This window comes from Pseudopodoces humilis, chromosome 5, assembly GCF_049639895.1.
Source record: "Pseudopodoces humilis isolate 2021_Gansu_Grassland_sample_001 chromosome 5, ASM4963989v1, whole genome shotgun sequence".
NCBI classification, from domain to species: Eukaryota; Metazoa; Chordata; class Aves; order Passeriformes; family Paridae; genus Pseudopodoces; species Pseudopodoces humilis.
The window spans coordinates 6,631,907-6,646,525 of record NC_142204.1 but is presented as its reverse complement, the minus strand read 5'-3'; the positions used below and the strand labels follow the sequence as shown (position 1 = coordinate 6,646,525).

The following is a 14,619-nucleotide window of genomic DNA, read 5'->3' as shown; positions in this document are numbered from 1 at the left end:
ATTTTACTTTGCATAAGTTTCATTTTATTATTGTTTAGGCTTATTTAGATTTTTAGAGTAATGAAATACTTAAATGTAATGACCGCCATGCTTAGAGCACATTAAAATACAATAAGAAGTAATTGCAGTATCGCCTAGAAGGCAAAAAAAATTGCCTATGGTATAGAAAAGGGAGGGCTGACATAGGGAACTTATAACTATGCCTATGCAACTCTAGTTTGCTGTGTAATCAAGTGTGTTAAGAACAGATAATCCTTTGCTATGCAACAACAGGATCTGGCCTACTGTTTAAGACTGATAAAGCAGGAACTAGTGCTCTAAAAACTACTAAAAACTAGATCTTTAGTTTAGACTGTGGCCAGAACCCTTAAAGGAGGGCTGGATACCAAGAGAGCCTGCACAGGGACCAGGTTCATCCAGAGGACATTGTGAGGATGACTACTTACTTCATCCAGTGACCCCTGCCCAAGACCACCAGGAGACAGTGCACAAGAACAGATCAATGATGAGCTGATTAACATACAAAGGGGAAGTAGGTGGGCATTGTTTATGAATATGTATAGGTGATGTTGAAACTTTCATAAATGTGTATGAGCTTAACTGTACATAAACAGAGTGTTTGCTCTATTTGGCACACACATTTGTGATGGAGCAATCCCCCACGCATCCAGCACTGAAAACATACCTACTTTACAGCCTTGCTGGTTGTGGAGCCTTTATTCTCTGTGTCAATGGGACTTCCCATATGCTACAAAATAATTACAAAGGCCGGTTTTAAAGTGTGAATGATCAAGAAACCTTCACGAAAATTCAGGAAAAATTTCAATACATTCCAAGGGAAGTAATAGCTCTGCAATTCAGTTACATCTCTGTCATGGTTTATTGTATCTTGGGTTTTAGTTAAAGAAGAAATCCATCAGTTACGGAAGTGATTCTGTGTGACGACTGCCAACAGCTTCCTCCAGATCCAACAGAACCAATCAGCCGCTAGTTCCACTTAAGAAAGCTAGACTCGTCTCTGTGAAGACACACGGGAGAATAACAAATCCTAGGAAGCTCTCTCTTACTTCCGGCTTTTGAAGAGAAAAGTCTCCCCCCTACCCCCGGTGTTGTGGCTGGGGAGGGGAGGCCGCAGGGCCCTGGCCGACGCTGGGCCAGGCTGCAGCTGCTATCATCTTGCTGACACGAAGCCCTGCCTCGCCGCTGGCCCGGGCCGAGTCAGGGTCCACCAGGCCCCAGGAACAGCTCCAGGCTGGGCTGGGCCATGGCACGTGTTGCTGAGATTCTGCCTGGCTGTTTCCTGCCGCCACTGAGTTTCACCAGCAATCGCTGGACAGGGGTAGGGGAAGACACTGGCCCATGGCATGCTGACACTGAGGTCTAGCCTGGCTGCTGAGATTCCTGGCTGCAACCCCAACCAGTGCTGCTGCTGAAAAATCCTCCACCATAAATGGCTCCAGCCACTGCCTAGCAGAGATCACAGGACCAACAATGAGAGGTAAATTTCTGATGCAAGGCCCAGGCAAGATTAACTCTTTCAGTGCTGTAAAACTCCCCAGAATAGATGAAACTTACAGACATCGAAAGGAAAAGACACCTTAAGAAAACGAGATGGAGACACCAAGGTCAGTGAGGAAGGAGTCAAATCCCAGAAGGGAGAAGAATGAGGAGATACCTTAGTCTTAGGCTGAAATTCTTTTGTAAGGCCATGGTGATGGACTAAGAGACAGTGAAATATCCCTGTAATTCATGAAAAGTATCAGGGGATGGAGCGTTCAAACTGTGGACATGAGCAAAGGCACCCATGCTGAAGCAAGCAATGTTGAAGTAGCTGTGATCAAATGAGAAGCTTGAACAAAGACAGGAGTAATGAAGACCCTTTGCCCCCAGGAAGAAGAAAAAGTTCCCAGAGATGAAGATGATCTCAGAGATAGATGAAGAGGACCCTTGCTTCTGAATAGCTCATCATTAAAAGCATACCCCATTAGCCAAAGAATGAGCCCTCGAAAACAGTTGTGGGGAAAGATGTAAGTCAAGGGCAGGGACTTTCACATGGCAAACAGATTTCCATCTCCCAGGTGGCTGATTCCCTGTGACACTGAAGCCATGAATGAACTGTTTCTTGTGGAGAAGTCGTCATAGCACGACAAGAGAGATTTTCTCCTTAAGTGAATTGAAGAAAGATTGCTTTAGAGATGGTAAACTAAAATTCATAGGTTTTATCTCTTTACATTGTCAGTGAGAAAGGAAAAAGGAGGTTAGGGAAGAGAGGTGTTCTGAAGGTTTATTACGATTTAATTTCTTTCATTTTTTCTTAAAATTTTGTTAATAAAATTTTCTTTATACCCTTTAAAATTTGAGCCTGCTTTGCTCTCCTCCTAATTCTATCTTGCAGCAGAAAATGAGTAAATAATTCTGGCGAGTGCATAAGCATTTGGACAGCATTATACCCACTACATTAAATTGGTGCATTTGCCAAGAAACTCAAATTGGTGAACCAAAACCACTACAATCTCTCATTAAGCATTGTTAAGAACTCCATGAAAGAGAAACTAAGTTAATTGAATTTAATTCAGATAACAAATATTCTTTTGCATACTCTTTTCCCAGAAAAAAAATAAAAAGAGATGATGCCAGGAGTGTATTACCAATGTTAAAAACAGCAAAAGAAAGAATTTACTGTACATGAGTACAATAAGCTAAGCATAAACCTTATATCTTATTCATGGCTGGGATAATTCTTCAAATCAAATATTCAGGTAAACTGAGAAATGGTGACTAAAACACAGTATACTTAGTACATGGGGAAAATGTATCTTTTAACCTGGATTAATATTTTCTCTCTATGCCACTGCAGACAATTCTGGTGGTCATACAAGCACACACTTAAGCCGGAGTATCTCCAGGAAATAGCTTAATAATAATAAATGAACAGAAGTCATACAGAATAAAATGGAAAATCAACTCACACTGGAATTATACACAACACAATTAATTTGGGAAGCATGCTGTAATGCCAAATTTGATTCATGCAAGCAAATCTCACTAATTTGGGCCAACATCTGTCTTCTTATCTGAACTTTCCAAGTTGCTTCTCAGTTACACAAAACTGGCGTGGATATTTTATAACAGCAAAGTCTCTAAAATTTTCCAATACTTTCTGTCGTCAGGGATACCAGAATTACCACAAGAATGTATTTTTCCTGGCATTGTGAACTGGACTGATTCAGACTTCACTGATAGATGTCCTGGTTTGAAGGCCAGGTATCTGCCAAGGAAGGTGGGAACCTCCCTTGGAATGGAAAATGTGACCCCCTTCCCTCAAAATTATTGACTTTGAAATTAAGGGTGTTCTAGGCAAAGACATGTGAAAAGGAGTAGCAGTTCTTTGCTAGTACGTATATGTATAAGGAGGTGAACAAACAGAACACAAACCCAGTGCCAGCCCTCTCTCGGCCGCAGGCACTTTCCCCTTGGGTGCAGTTCCGGGCACGGCCGGCAGGGGCGCCGGTGGCTCCCGGCCGGGCAGGGCGGGTGCGATGATTCCCCCGCGGCTGCAGGGGGCGCTGTGGCGCGAGCTCAGCCGCCTTTCTGCACGCGGTAATGGCGGGCGGGATGGAAAAGGCGCTGCCTTTGCAAACCCACGGGGGCAGCCGGTCCCGGTGCCCCTCTGCATGGCGAGATGGGCTGTAGCAGGAACCTCGGAGCCACAGCTGGAACGGCAGCGATGAGCAGACCCCGAAGCAGCAAACGAAATGTATCAGAAACTCCGCAGCTGTAGCAGGAGCCGCGGGTGTCCCGGCAGGCAGGGGATGTGGGGTTACGGCGCAGTGAAAACCCGGAGCAGTGGCAGAGAAGCGGTGGGGCTGGGCAGCGGCAGCCAGGCTCTCGAACACGGCCGGGAGAGGCTCCCTTGAAGGGGCTCTGGAGCTCGGGGTCCTGGGTTTTCCCCTGAGGCTCCCGAGTAGATGCTAGGGTCTTTCCCAGTGCCAATTGGGTGTTCAGTAAAGTTCCAGTTCACTGGCTGCTCTTACGAGCAAAGCCTCACTCAGAGTGCAAGCAGTAAAAGATAGAACTCCACAGTGGCAGTCTTCCTACAGCACCTGCAGACTGGCCGTCTCCCCTCCAATCCAGGAGAGAGCAAGCCCCAGAACCCAGCCCCTCACACCCCAGGCAAAATTTCTGGTATCTCTGCCCTTACAAGAGAAAACTCCTCAGCTACAAGAGTGCAGCCAGCTGCACCCTCCTCGCCACCAAGGCCACTTACTTTCTCTCAAGTACCAGTCATTACCATCTTTTAGGCAACAGATGGGACAAAATTCCAGGAGAAAAAGGAAAAAAAAGGAAAAATATTAGCCTCCAACAACAGGATACACTACAGGAAATTTTTACCAGTAACTTTATTTAGGAGTAGTGATTTTGTTGGGCTAGTCCAAACAAATTATCTGTTACATCTGATAACCTGCTGACAGCAGCCTTTCCCTAGTCCTCCACAGCAAATATGAAAATAAATTTTTAAAATAAATTTAAAAAAAAAAAACAAAACACCACAAAACCTCGCAAAACAAACAAGCAAAACCATGCCAACAACATCATGGTAACCATCAGCGCAGCAGTCAGGAGTGCACTCTGCACCAAAGTTCTTAGGGCCCATATTTTAAAAACTAATTGCTACTATAAACCCAAGTTACACCTATGTGCACAACAGTAGGTATTCCTTTTAAAGGGAAATTAGGAGGCAAAATTAATTTACCTGATTATCGCCAAATCAAATCAGTTTTCTGTTATTTCTCTAGATCAGGGTATAGTAGTTAAAAAAGGGAAAATAAGTAGCCCTCCACTCTTCCTGGAGAGAAGCTTTAACACATTGTTTTATAGAAAGAAAAGTTAATATAATGTTGAAAGGAAAACTAGCAGTAGTGGCTTTCAGAGGAGCTGGATGAGCACATCCAAGTTGGGTTAACACAGTTTCTGGAAGTCGCTTAACATATCCCAGCTTTCTGATTTCCTTTGCAACCAAGACAATGAAATCTCACTTTCTTTACTTCTAAATCTTCACTACAAATGGATGATGCAGAAAGTGAACACCTTATTCCAAGTCACCAGATGTGTAACTTTTGCGACTCAAATTACACTTAATTAAAAGAGATTCATCCTTAAACCAGTATTGTAAATGGTTGTCCATGTATTACCCACCTGCCCTTCAATAAACCATTGGAGACAAACTGTCCCAAATTTTTTAATGAAGTCACTATGAATCAGAATAAACATATTCCTCCCTATCGAGCAACAACATACCACCTTGGAGACCTTATAACTCCAACAGTTCTGCAGGAAGAGCATATCTAAGTTATATAAACTCTTAGTTTATTGTGGGTTACAAGAAATTTAGTGGAGGAAAGATTGCCTGTTACAACATCAAATCACCCAGGAGACGTAAATTATCATACATTGTACTTCACAGTGGTCTGATCAGATTTTTCATAAAACAGCCTACTTCATATCTGAAGAGAGAAACAGAACAGTATCACAACTATGCAGTAACATGACAAAACCCAGAGCTGCAAAACCCTCTGAAATGGCTCTTCCCATGTTAGCAACAAGTTGTGCCTATTACTGGATTTGGCAGAGGAAGAGGCAACTACTGTCCAAGACTATCCATTCGGGTTTTTTGCCAGTAATGGCTGAAACTTAAAACAGGAAAATACCCCAAGCTTGTTGCTTTTCAGCTTTTCTTTAAGAGGGAAATTCAGCATGGGTCCAAGAACACTAACAAAGTCAATGCAAACCCAGTAATATTTCTAGCCCAGCCTGTTGTGCTCACCACTGGAGCACCTTCTATCACTTGCCTCCTCCCATGTTCCCTCACTGCATGACCAGAACAGAATTCAAGACGCTCCAGCGTTTGTTTTACATAATAATAGCAGATGTGCCAGATGCCAGCAAATGCTCATGTATTTCCTGGATCAGAGGCTAAAGATGGAATGAGACCTATTAATTCATCTGTACCAATCCAAGCTACTAGAGAATGACTGCCCTTCCAGCAGACTACAGAGGGGGGCTTAGCAGCCAACTCCCAAGAGAGGAGCTGACCTGGAAGACTAAAGAGCTCTGCTTCCAAAACCTCCACCCTAATCCCCAGGCATAGCTCAGCCACGGAAGATGTGACTCCTAACGAACAGCCCTACAGAACATTTTTCCCAGCTCCATGTGAGTGTTACACAACACCAAACAGCGTTACCACCATTTTTCATGGAAGATTATTTAGCTTCATTGCAAGCAGCTTTTCTTATGTTAAAGTTACCTTCTCTTTTGCAGCCTACATCTAATTGCACCCTCTTGCAAAGGCTAAGAGATTATGTTTCTTGAGTAATCATACCTGAAATCAATGGAGTCTTTGCTTCTCAGATAATCTATATTAAGTATTTTTAATCATTGCTCAGAAATCAGTCATTTTACTCTCCTAGTCAGCTCTTTCTGTTCCCTCAGAAACTTTCCAAGGGCAAATACCTTACAGTTATGCCAGGGACCCAAATGCATCCACACAGCATATGTAAAGCCTGTTATTTTTCTATTCATAACTGGGATATCATGGACTACTGTGCTGTCTGAACTACTGCTGCACTGCAGCAGCCACAGCCAAATACTGGCCCTTGACTTGTTCCAGCCCTATGACTGCATGTACTCTTTCACACTCCATACACACATTAACCTATCAATCATTTTCTTCTATCTTTCTAACCCTCAGTCTTCTCAGATTGTTCTGCATCCTTGGTCTATCTGCACATGGACAGTTTATTGCCAATAACTGCAGGCACCCAAGTTTGACACATGAAAAGGTAAAACCCACCAATCTGTTCTGATGCCTTTCATGGTCCCTTTCATGTTCCTTCCCCAGTTGCCATCATCCTGGCTTCTACATCTCACTACTCCTGAGCAGAAACATGTTTTACTCTTGTACAGGAAATGCATCACTGTCACAGGATTGTCACAGACGAGCAGGCCTGGTTCATGCCTGAACGTGTCCCCAGGTAAGTTACAGGGGACCCTCAGCCATCCGCATTTGAGCTGAGAAGTAAGCACATCACTGGCCAGAGATCTGGGTGGAGAGAGATCCCAGACAATGAGCTATCTAAGCACAGGAGTTTTGAATTGAGTATAAAAGTGAGTTCTGCATAATAAACAAGGCTGTTTTGTCTCATGAGCATCTGGTGCATGAGTTGTGGAGTTTTCATCCCCCCACCCATGACTGGCATGCTACACATCACCACGTTCCTGAAAGAGTTGCTACTTAGCCTGCTCACACTAGCAACATAAAGGTACCTCTGTGGTGATACCCAGTGTCTTTGGGATCACAACTGTGCCCCAATCCACTCATCAGCCTCACAAGCGGACAATTTCAGCCTGAGCAACACAAAGGAGTACATTGTGGCTATCTGGTGGGCAGAAAGGGATTCGGACTTTACAGTTTCTGTGACTTTTCAAGCAGTTGTGGCGTAATGTGAAAGAAAGTAAAGATCTTTCAAGAGAAAACATCTCAGAATAAAATTGACATCCCATTTGTTTTCAGAAATGGTGTTAATTTCAGATCCATAATCATTAAAAGAAACAATTTTCAACTCAATTGTCTGAGCAGAGGAATGCCCAGCACCACTCCGTGGCGTTTTCAGATAGCTGTCAGGTTTCATTTAGCATTCTGCACTGGTCCTATGGCTTGGTTCACCTGAAAATTTTAAATGCAAATGAATTTCCAAGATGGCATAAGAGAACAAGATCTGAATTTTACCTCACATGACAGCTCCTCATTCAGTTCCATTCATCTCCCTTTTCCTCATTCCTATATACACAGATTTGCTGCTACTAAAAAAAAGAAGGCTTAAACAAGAAAATCTTCACCTACTATTTTTTCCTGTTGAAAGTTTTACTCTCACACTCTTCTGTTGAAACAAACCTAAACCACAGCTTAAATAATGCCTCAAAATTGCCAACAGCTCCAACTTGGGACACAGAGCAGGCAAGGAATTTCTTTCATAGCAGGGAATAACAGCACTTAATTCAAATCATCCCCATACATTATTTTCCATCTTTAAAGGGCTAAATATGTGCTAGCTAATTAATCACTCTTTTAATCACACCTCAAACTCACGGTCTTATCCTATGAAACTGGGGGAAAGCAAACACCTCTGAGAGGATGTGCTGCTGGACAAGCATTTGTCATTTCTTCCCTTCTTTATGCTCAGGGTCAATGAGTCCCGGGGCCACAGATGCAGGCAGATAATCACCAGCTCTTGTAATTCAACGGTTCCTTGGGAGGCTGACAGGGCTATTGGAAAGGCAAATTTTTCACTGACCTTTTTATGAAGGCATTTATTGAGCAGTGGCATTGAACCACTTCAAACAGTGTTAAATGATCAGAACCAGACCTAATAGTTCTCCCCTGGTGTGAAGATGTTGTCGCCCACGTGTGAGACCAGACACTCATGTAAATGGAGGCACAAGTTAAACACATCTCAGCAGTCTGTGCTGAGCTACATGGCATCAGAACACATTCTAGAAATTACAGTGCCTTTATGGTGCAGCAAAACAAGCTCCAATTTTCACTTTAAAGAACAGCTTTTTGATTTGCATTTGTGATTTATTATCAGACACACACACAAAAGTGATACTTTAAAGGAAAATAAAGAAGTAGGCCAGGTCATGAATGATCTGAGCAAGCATGAACGATATGAGCCTCCAGCTCCGGACCAGTCTTTCTTGCTGCAGTTAATATCCGTATTTAACTCTACTGTTGAAAGAGAAAATACTATTTTTAGCTATTACCTATTACTTTTGTTCAGAGATTAAGTGCCACATACAGCTCTATTACTGTATTTACAGAACTATTTATCAATCCCAATGGCTTCTACCTCACAACAAAAAAAAAAAAAAAAAAATTTTACTAGTGTGCCTTATTGTGCCTAGATTTTACAACTGTAATTCTATCTGTTGTAAAAATTAGAAGTGCCTCCAGAATGGAAGTGGTAGGAGTGGTGACTGCAACCCAAGGATCAGATTTTTTTAAGTGCTCAAGGTGTGATTTTCTTACGCATTGAAGATTGAGAGTTTGGCTTAAAACAGACACATCTCCCTCACTGTCTCCCAAAGCACTCTGGATATAAAACTTTGAATACTGAAAAGAAGACCTGAAAATACAGCAATTAACTCTGGAGACTAAATACAAGCTAGGAGCGCTCAAAATTTAGCTCTGTCTTGGGTGATGGGTAAATACTTCTGGAAATTCCTTTTACACTCTGCTCTGCAATGTCTTTTTTAGTGAGTTCCACTGGGACTGTGTCTTAATTCCATATTCCTTCCAGAGTTTTCCCTTAATTAGATTATTAATAAGATACAGTGAGATGAAGCATTAAGTCAATCAACTATGTATATTATAGATATGAAATCCTTGTCAAAACATAATAATTTCATAATAAGAGGAACTAGATTTATACACTGTATTTATCTGACTCCTAGAATGAAGTTTTAGCTCTGCTTTGGCTACAGAAGTTAAACAGACAAAGAACAGTTTTGCCAGGCAGTACCAGAGCTCTAAATTCAACAATGTACTAGACAACAAGTGGATCCATTATTCTATAGCTGGCCTATAGGGAACTATTCCTTTAATTAAAGTTGTAAGAAAGCTGCCTAATCATCACCTAATAATCATCTTTCCCTAAAAGCTAACAGGTGCGAGAGACAGAAGAAATTGCAAGAATTTATTTTAAATTAAGCATCAAAATTTAGCTTTAGACCTATCTTTTATTATTCGTCAACATGCTAGTAAATACAAAACCTGATTGTTTCCTGCAATTACTTGTTTACAAGTATGCTAGCTGGAAATTATAAGCATTAGGAAACTTAACAATTTCCTTTAACCTTTTTTAAGGCTGTTCTTTCTTGTTGCTTCTGCAATATCAAAACGCAGACACACATAAAGCCTAATGCATTCCTGAAGAACACGAAGACACCCGACCTTTACCAGTGATCACTAGCCAGCTGCCAAAACTAACAGCGACCGTGCACACACACACACACACACACTGAAAGGGACAAGCCCATCTCCTGCAGGAGCCATCGGAGACTGTGCACTTCAGGGTGGAACATGCAAAATCATTCTGCAAAAAATATATTTTACTCATGCATGAAGATCTTAATTGCGTGAATAAAGCTTACAGCAGTGAGACCACAGGAACCACATTTACAGCCAACTCCAGTTACCTGAGATCGCTATTCCAGACTGGAAGAGAAGGAGAGCAGTGTCTGCACAAACACTGAACATTCACGCAGGGAGTAAAACCTGCGAGCCCAAGCTCCAGCATTCCCAGGGACCTTCCGAAAGACTGCCAGGGCTGTGTCTCACCGCAGCTCACAGCCACAAACAAAGCCAGGAGCCCCCGACCTTCCGCCGCCGCCCGGCCCGGGGGGTGCTCGGAGCCGCTCCCCGAGCCCCCCGCACCGCAACCCACGGCCGCCGCGGCGGGGGCCAAGTACAGACCTACGCCCCCTTCGCCCAGCTCTCCGGAGCGAGCCCGGGGCTGACAGACCCGGCGGCGGCATCACCCGCTTCCCCCGGACCGCACGACCCCCACTCACCGCGCCCGACCCCGGACGGAGCCTCCGAGGGTAGAGGTGGAGGCGAGGCCCGGCCCGGGAGGGTCGGGGGTCCTGAGGGGCCACGACCACTCCCCGAGCTCCGCCCGGGGCAGCGGCTGGCGCACAATGCGCGGCCGCGGCAGCCACGCCGGCGGGGCGGGAACGGGCGGGCCGGGGGACGGCCCCGCGCCGCCGGGAGAGGCGACAGGGAGGAACCCGGCTATAAACTACGACCTCGGAACCGCTAGATCCGCCCAACCCCAGCCCGGCAGGCCCGCCGGGGACACCCCTCAGCCCCGGAGTGGGTCGCGGCGGGTCCTGTGGCACGGCAGGCCAGGCAGCGCTGGGCTTGTGCAGCCCCTGGTTTGTTCTGCGGAACAAGCCCGGCCGATGGGCCCCTTCCCTGCTTCAGCCACAGAGAAACAAGGGAGCAGCGGCCAGGCAGCGGCACAGACACTTCGTGCCTACGAGAAAGGTGCAGGTGTAGGCAGCAGCGCGTTCAGGCGTGTCAAAGAGAAATGATGCTGCTCCAGATGCTCCAGTGCTGGTGGAGCTGGAAGGCCACTAGGTAGCATCACATCTTCTCCCACTGGCAGATGCGGGTGTGCAGAGGTCCCGAAGGGGGTTTTGCCGGAGCACACAGTGCAGCGCGGGACTGGCCGCAGTGTGCTTCACGGTCCCTGTATGGTCCAAAAACTGGTTTCGACAGGGCTGGAAGGGGTAGTTTTGATCTGAGTTACGGGATTTTAGGTATGCCTTGCAAGGGTTTAAACCAAAATAAGTTTTATAAAATCTATCCCACCTTGACTTTCAGCCATATCAAGTCATAACTTGGTCGGAGTATCTGGCAGGCACTGGTCTCATACCTCCTTCAGCTGTCATGCCTTGAGGGAACAACAGTGCCAAGAAGCAAGTTCAAATGACAGCTGTGTTTGTGTGTTAATACCACTATATCACGCCACAGTACCATAGGTTTCAATCTACGTAGTCTTAGGAGCTGCTCATGCTTCACTGTCTTCCAGCGGAAGCTGGACATCACCACTTCTGTAACAATTTAATTCAGGTTTTCCAACTAGAATGACTTTAAATGGTGACGGTATATGAAGGAATATAATAGAGGAGAAGTAAGGATCATACAAAGGAGTCCTCCTTGGCAATGTTCAAGGCAAATGATTATACTTTAAAAGCAATTGTTTATCTCCTGACTGCAGCAAAAACAGCAGCAGTGTATGAGTTGTTATTGGTTCATCATATATACCAACCACATTAATGATGCCTTTTGTGATTAAATGGTGAAATAACCAAGTTCATGACTAGATAGTCCAAGCCATATGAGCCATAAAACTAAAATCCAGCATAAAAGTAAGCTATGATTTTTCATCAATTTAAGTGATGCAGAAATCTGAGGAAGACAACTTTGCCCTTCCAGATCTTCAGTGGAGGAATGAGAGGTATTTACCTGGTTGCCTTTGTCCATGAATGCAAGGAATCTTAATCTTAGAATTAAGGAGCAGTTTCTTCTCCAAATCTGGTGTTTTTTTCAAACAGTAGGTCCCTAGGACAAACAAGCCCATGGAAGAGATGTTCTCATCACTGTCTGTTTTCTTCTTTTCTTTTATTTCTTTTCTTTATAAAATCTAAATCAAATTATTAAAACACAATTATGTATCATGCAAAAGAATCTGAGTTGGGTCTTTGATCCATGTGTTACAGAATCACTATTGGGCTGTACTTTTTTGGTAGGAACAGGTATGTGAATTTGTCATCAGAAGCCCCAAATGCATTTGTTTATTTGACAAAGCAAAAATGCACAGGTTACAATCTATCTGGATGTTTTCCAAAAGCTTTTCTTCAAAAACTATAAATAAACAAAAACCCAAGAGAAATTGGTACTTAAAATGAAATTTAGTGATGACAACAAGATCATAACTAGAGCTGAATGAGCTCTGTACTTCTCCGCAGCTCAGCTGGCTTCCATCAAAACTAGCATGGACACTAAACTTCTGTTAGGAGCTTCTTGTGGGATCAGAGCCTCACTATGCTGGATTAGTTTGTGATTATGCTAAGTAGGTGAAATACCACCCCAATATGGTATCTTGGTGTGAGAAATATTTAGTTTTCACAGCAGGAAAAAACACCAAAGAATTCAAATAAATCTTGGTGCCAGATGGAGTCTCATGAGTTAGAATACTTTATTTCTAAATTTATTTTAATAGCTGCATTAGAAAAAATCTCATCACTAGCAACATCTTCCTGCTTGGGTCTAACCTGCATACTTACACTTCTTGCTAGTGTAAGTACAAGAGATGGTGGACAGAGTTTAGTACAGCAGAGCTACACTGGAAACAGTTTTAACATAGAGAAAATGTTCAGAGAAAGTGTCAACTGATTTTATTGCTCGCTGTCAGTTCCACACAGATATAAGTGCATCAGGAAGCAGACCAGGAGTGCTATAATTGTAGTCAGCCCCAGTTCCCAGGACAGAAAAACTGCCTGGTGGAGAGTTATCTGTACATAGGAACCAAGTATTAATTCTTCCCCTGCCAACCGTGTTAATGACCAGGGCAGCCTAAATGGCAGCAGGAAAGTCCAAGGTGAGCAGTGAGAACATCTGTACAAGTCAGGCTGGGCTGCCAAGCTCGAGGCAGGTCTTCTAGAGACATGGTCATCCATGCATTGTTGGAGACTGGGGTGCTCATATTTACAGGCTGCCAGAGACAGGAGATTGGTAAAGTTAATTTTAAGCAAACGTTTCCTGATGCTTCATATGCTGAAGTGCATATATTTCAGATGTCTCAGCTATGGCAGCAGAAAGAGTTTGTAGGGCTTTGGGAAATGAAGGGTGATAGCTTAGCAAAACAAAGGCAAACCTCTTGCCTCCTGAAGTAAAAGCTGCATAACAAAGTAGTGGATGGAAGGAAATTCACACCAGAACAAGCACAGGAAGCCACAGAGCTGCAGGAAGGACAAGTTAATGAGTTAATGGAAAAAGGCTGATGTCCTGATACTGGGTAAAGGCTGTGGAAAAGTGCCATCTTACACTGTGGAAAAATATGACTGCCAGAGTAGCCTTGGTTAAGCCATAGCATGCCCACTCCAGGCAACTTCATTCCACAGTTATTACTGGAGGCAGGTATTTCCCTCCATCTGCAAGAACAAAAACTCACAACCAGTAATTTTTTTTAACTCTTGAAGCAAGAGCAGACACAGCTCAGTTTTCACCAGCTAGCTAAAATTAATATAAGGCCAGATTTACTGTATTGGACACAGTTACAGTGTTTGTGTGCACACTTGTTCTACATGTCCCTACTGTTACATCTAGGGGTTGATGTCAGAGAGGCTGAAGATGGGAAGCTCAAGGGATGTCAAAACTATAATCACAACATTTTAAATAGGACTTGTACTACAAAGGTACAGTCACAATGAGTGGAAAAGGGAACCCACCGAGCCAACCAAGGCAGAAGTATGTGATTAAATCATTTTCTCAACTGTAGGACAACTGAAATAAAAAACTCTAACTTCTAGTCCTTAATGGAGCTGTAGGCCTTTGGTTTCCTCCATGGCCTGAATAGCTTAGAAGTTGGATGCTTGTCTCAGGCTTCTTCCCTTCTCTAGCCACAAAGTAAATTATCACCTTAGCATGGAAGCCTCTCTATTGTTTCCTGGCTAGTGAAGTTGTTCACTACAAAAGTTGGGGTTTTTTCACCTGAAAAGGAAAAATCACTGATTAAGGATGCCTTCAGGCAACTCTGTCTTGGTTTTTGCTATCAGCCAAAGGCAATACAAGTATTTAGGAATGGAGTGGAATTTTGATTTGCAAAGGGATAATGATTTGTTTTTCTGTAGTGTCTTTTATCCAAGAACACCAAATGCTTCACTAATGTTAATTAATTGGCTCTGTCATAGCATCTAGCTGAGATGCTGATAACTATTTTGCAAAATAGCTGCAATAGCCAAAACATCAAAATGCAGGTAAGGTTACTTACAAAA

General features: G+C 43.5%; 1 protein-coding gene across 1 annotated transcript in view; it reads right to left on the bottom strand.

The window, feature by feature from the left end:
• Nucleotides 1–10,742, bottom strand: part of PRR5 (proline rich 5) — a 100,964-nt gene extending 90,222 nt beyond the window's left edge. The window contains exon 1 of the mRNA XM_005526991.3: nucleotides 10,630–10,742. The gene's annotated coding sequence lies outside the window, so the exon portion shown is untranslated. The remainder of the gene's footprint in view (nucleotides 1–10,629) is intronic.
• Between the last annotated feature and the right edge of the window lie 3,877 nt (nucleotides 10,743–14,619).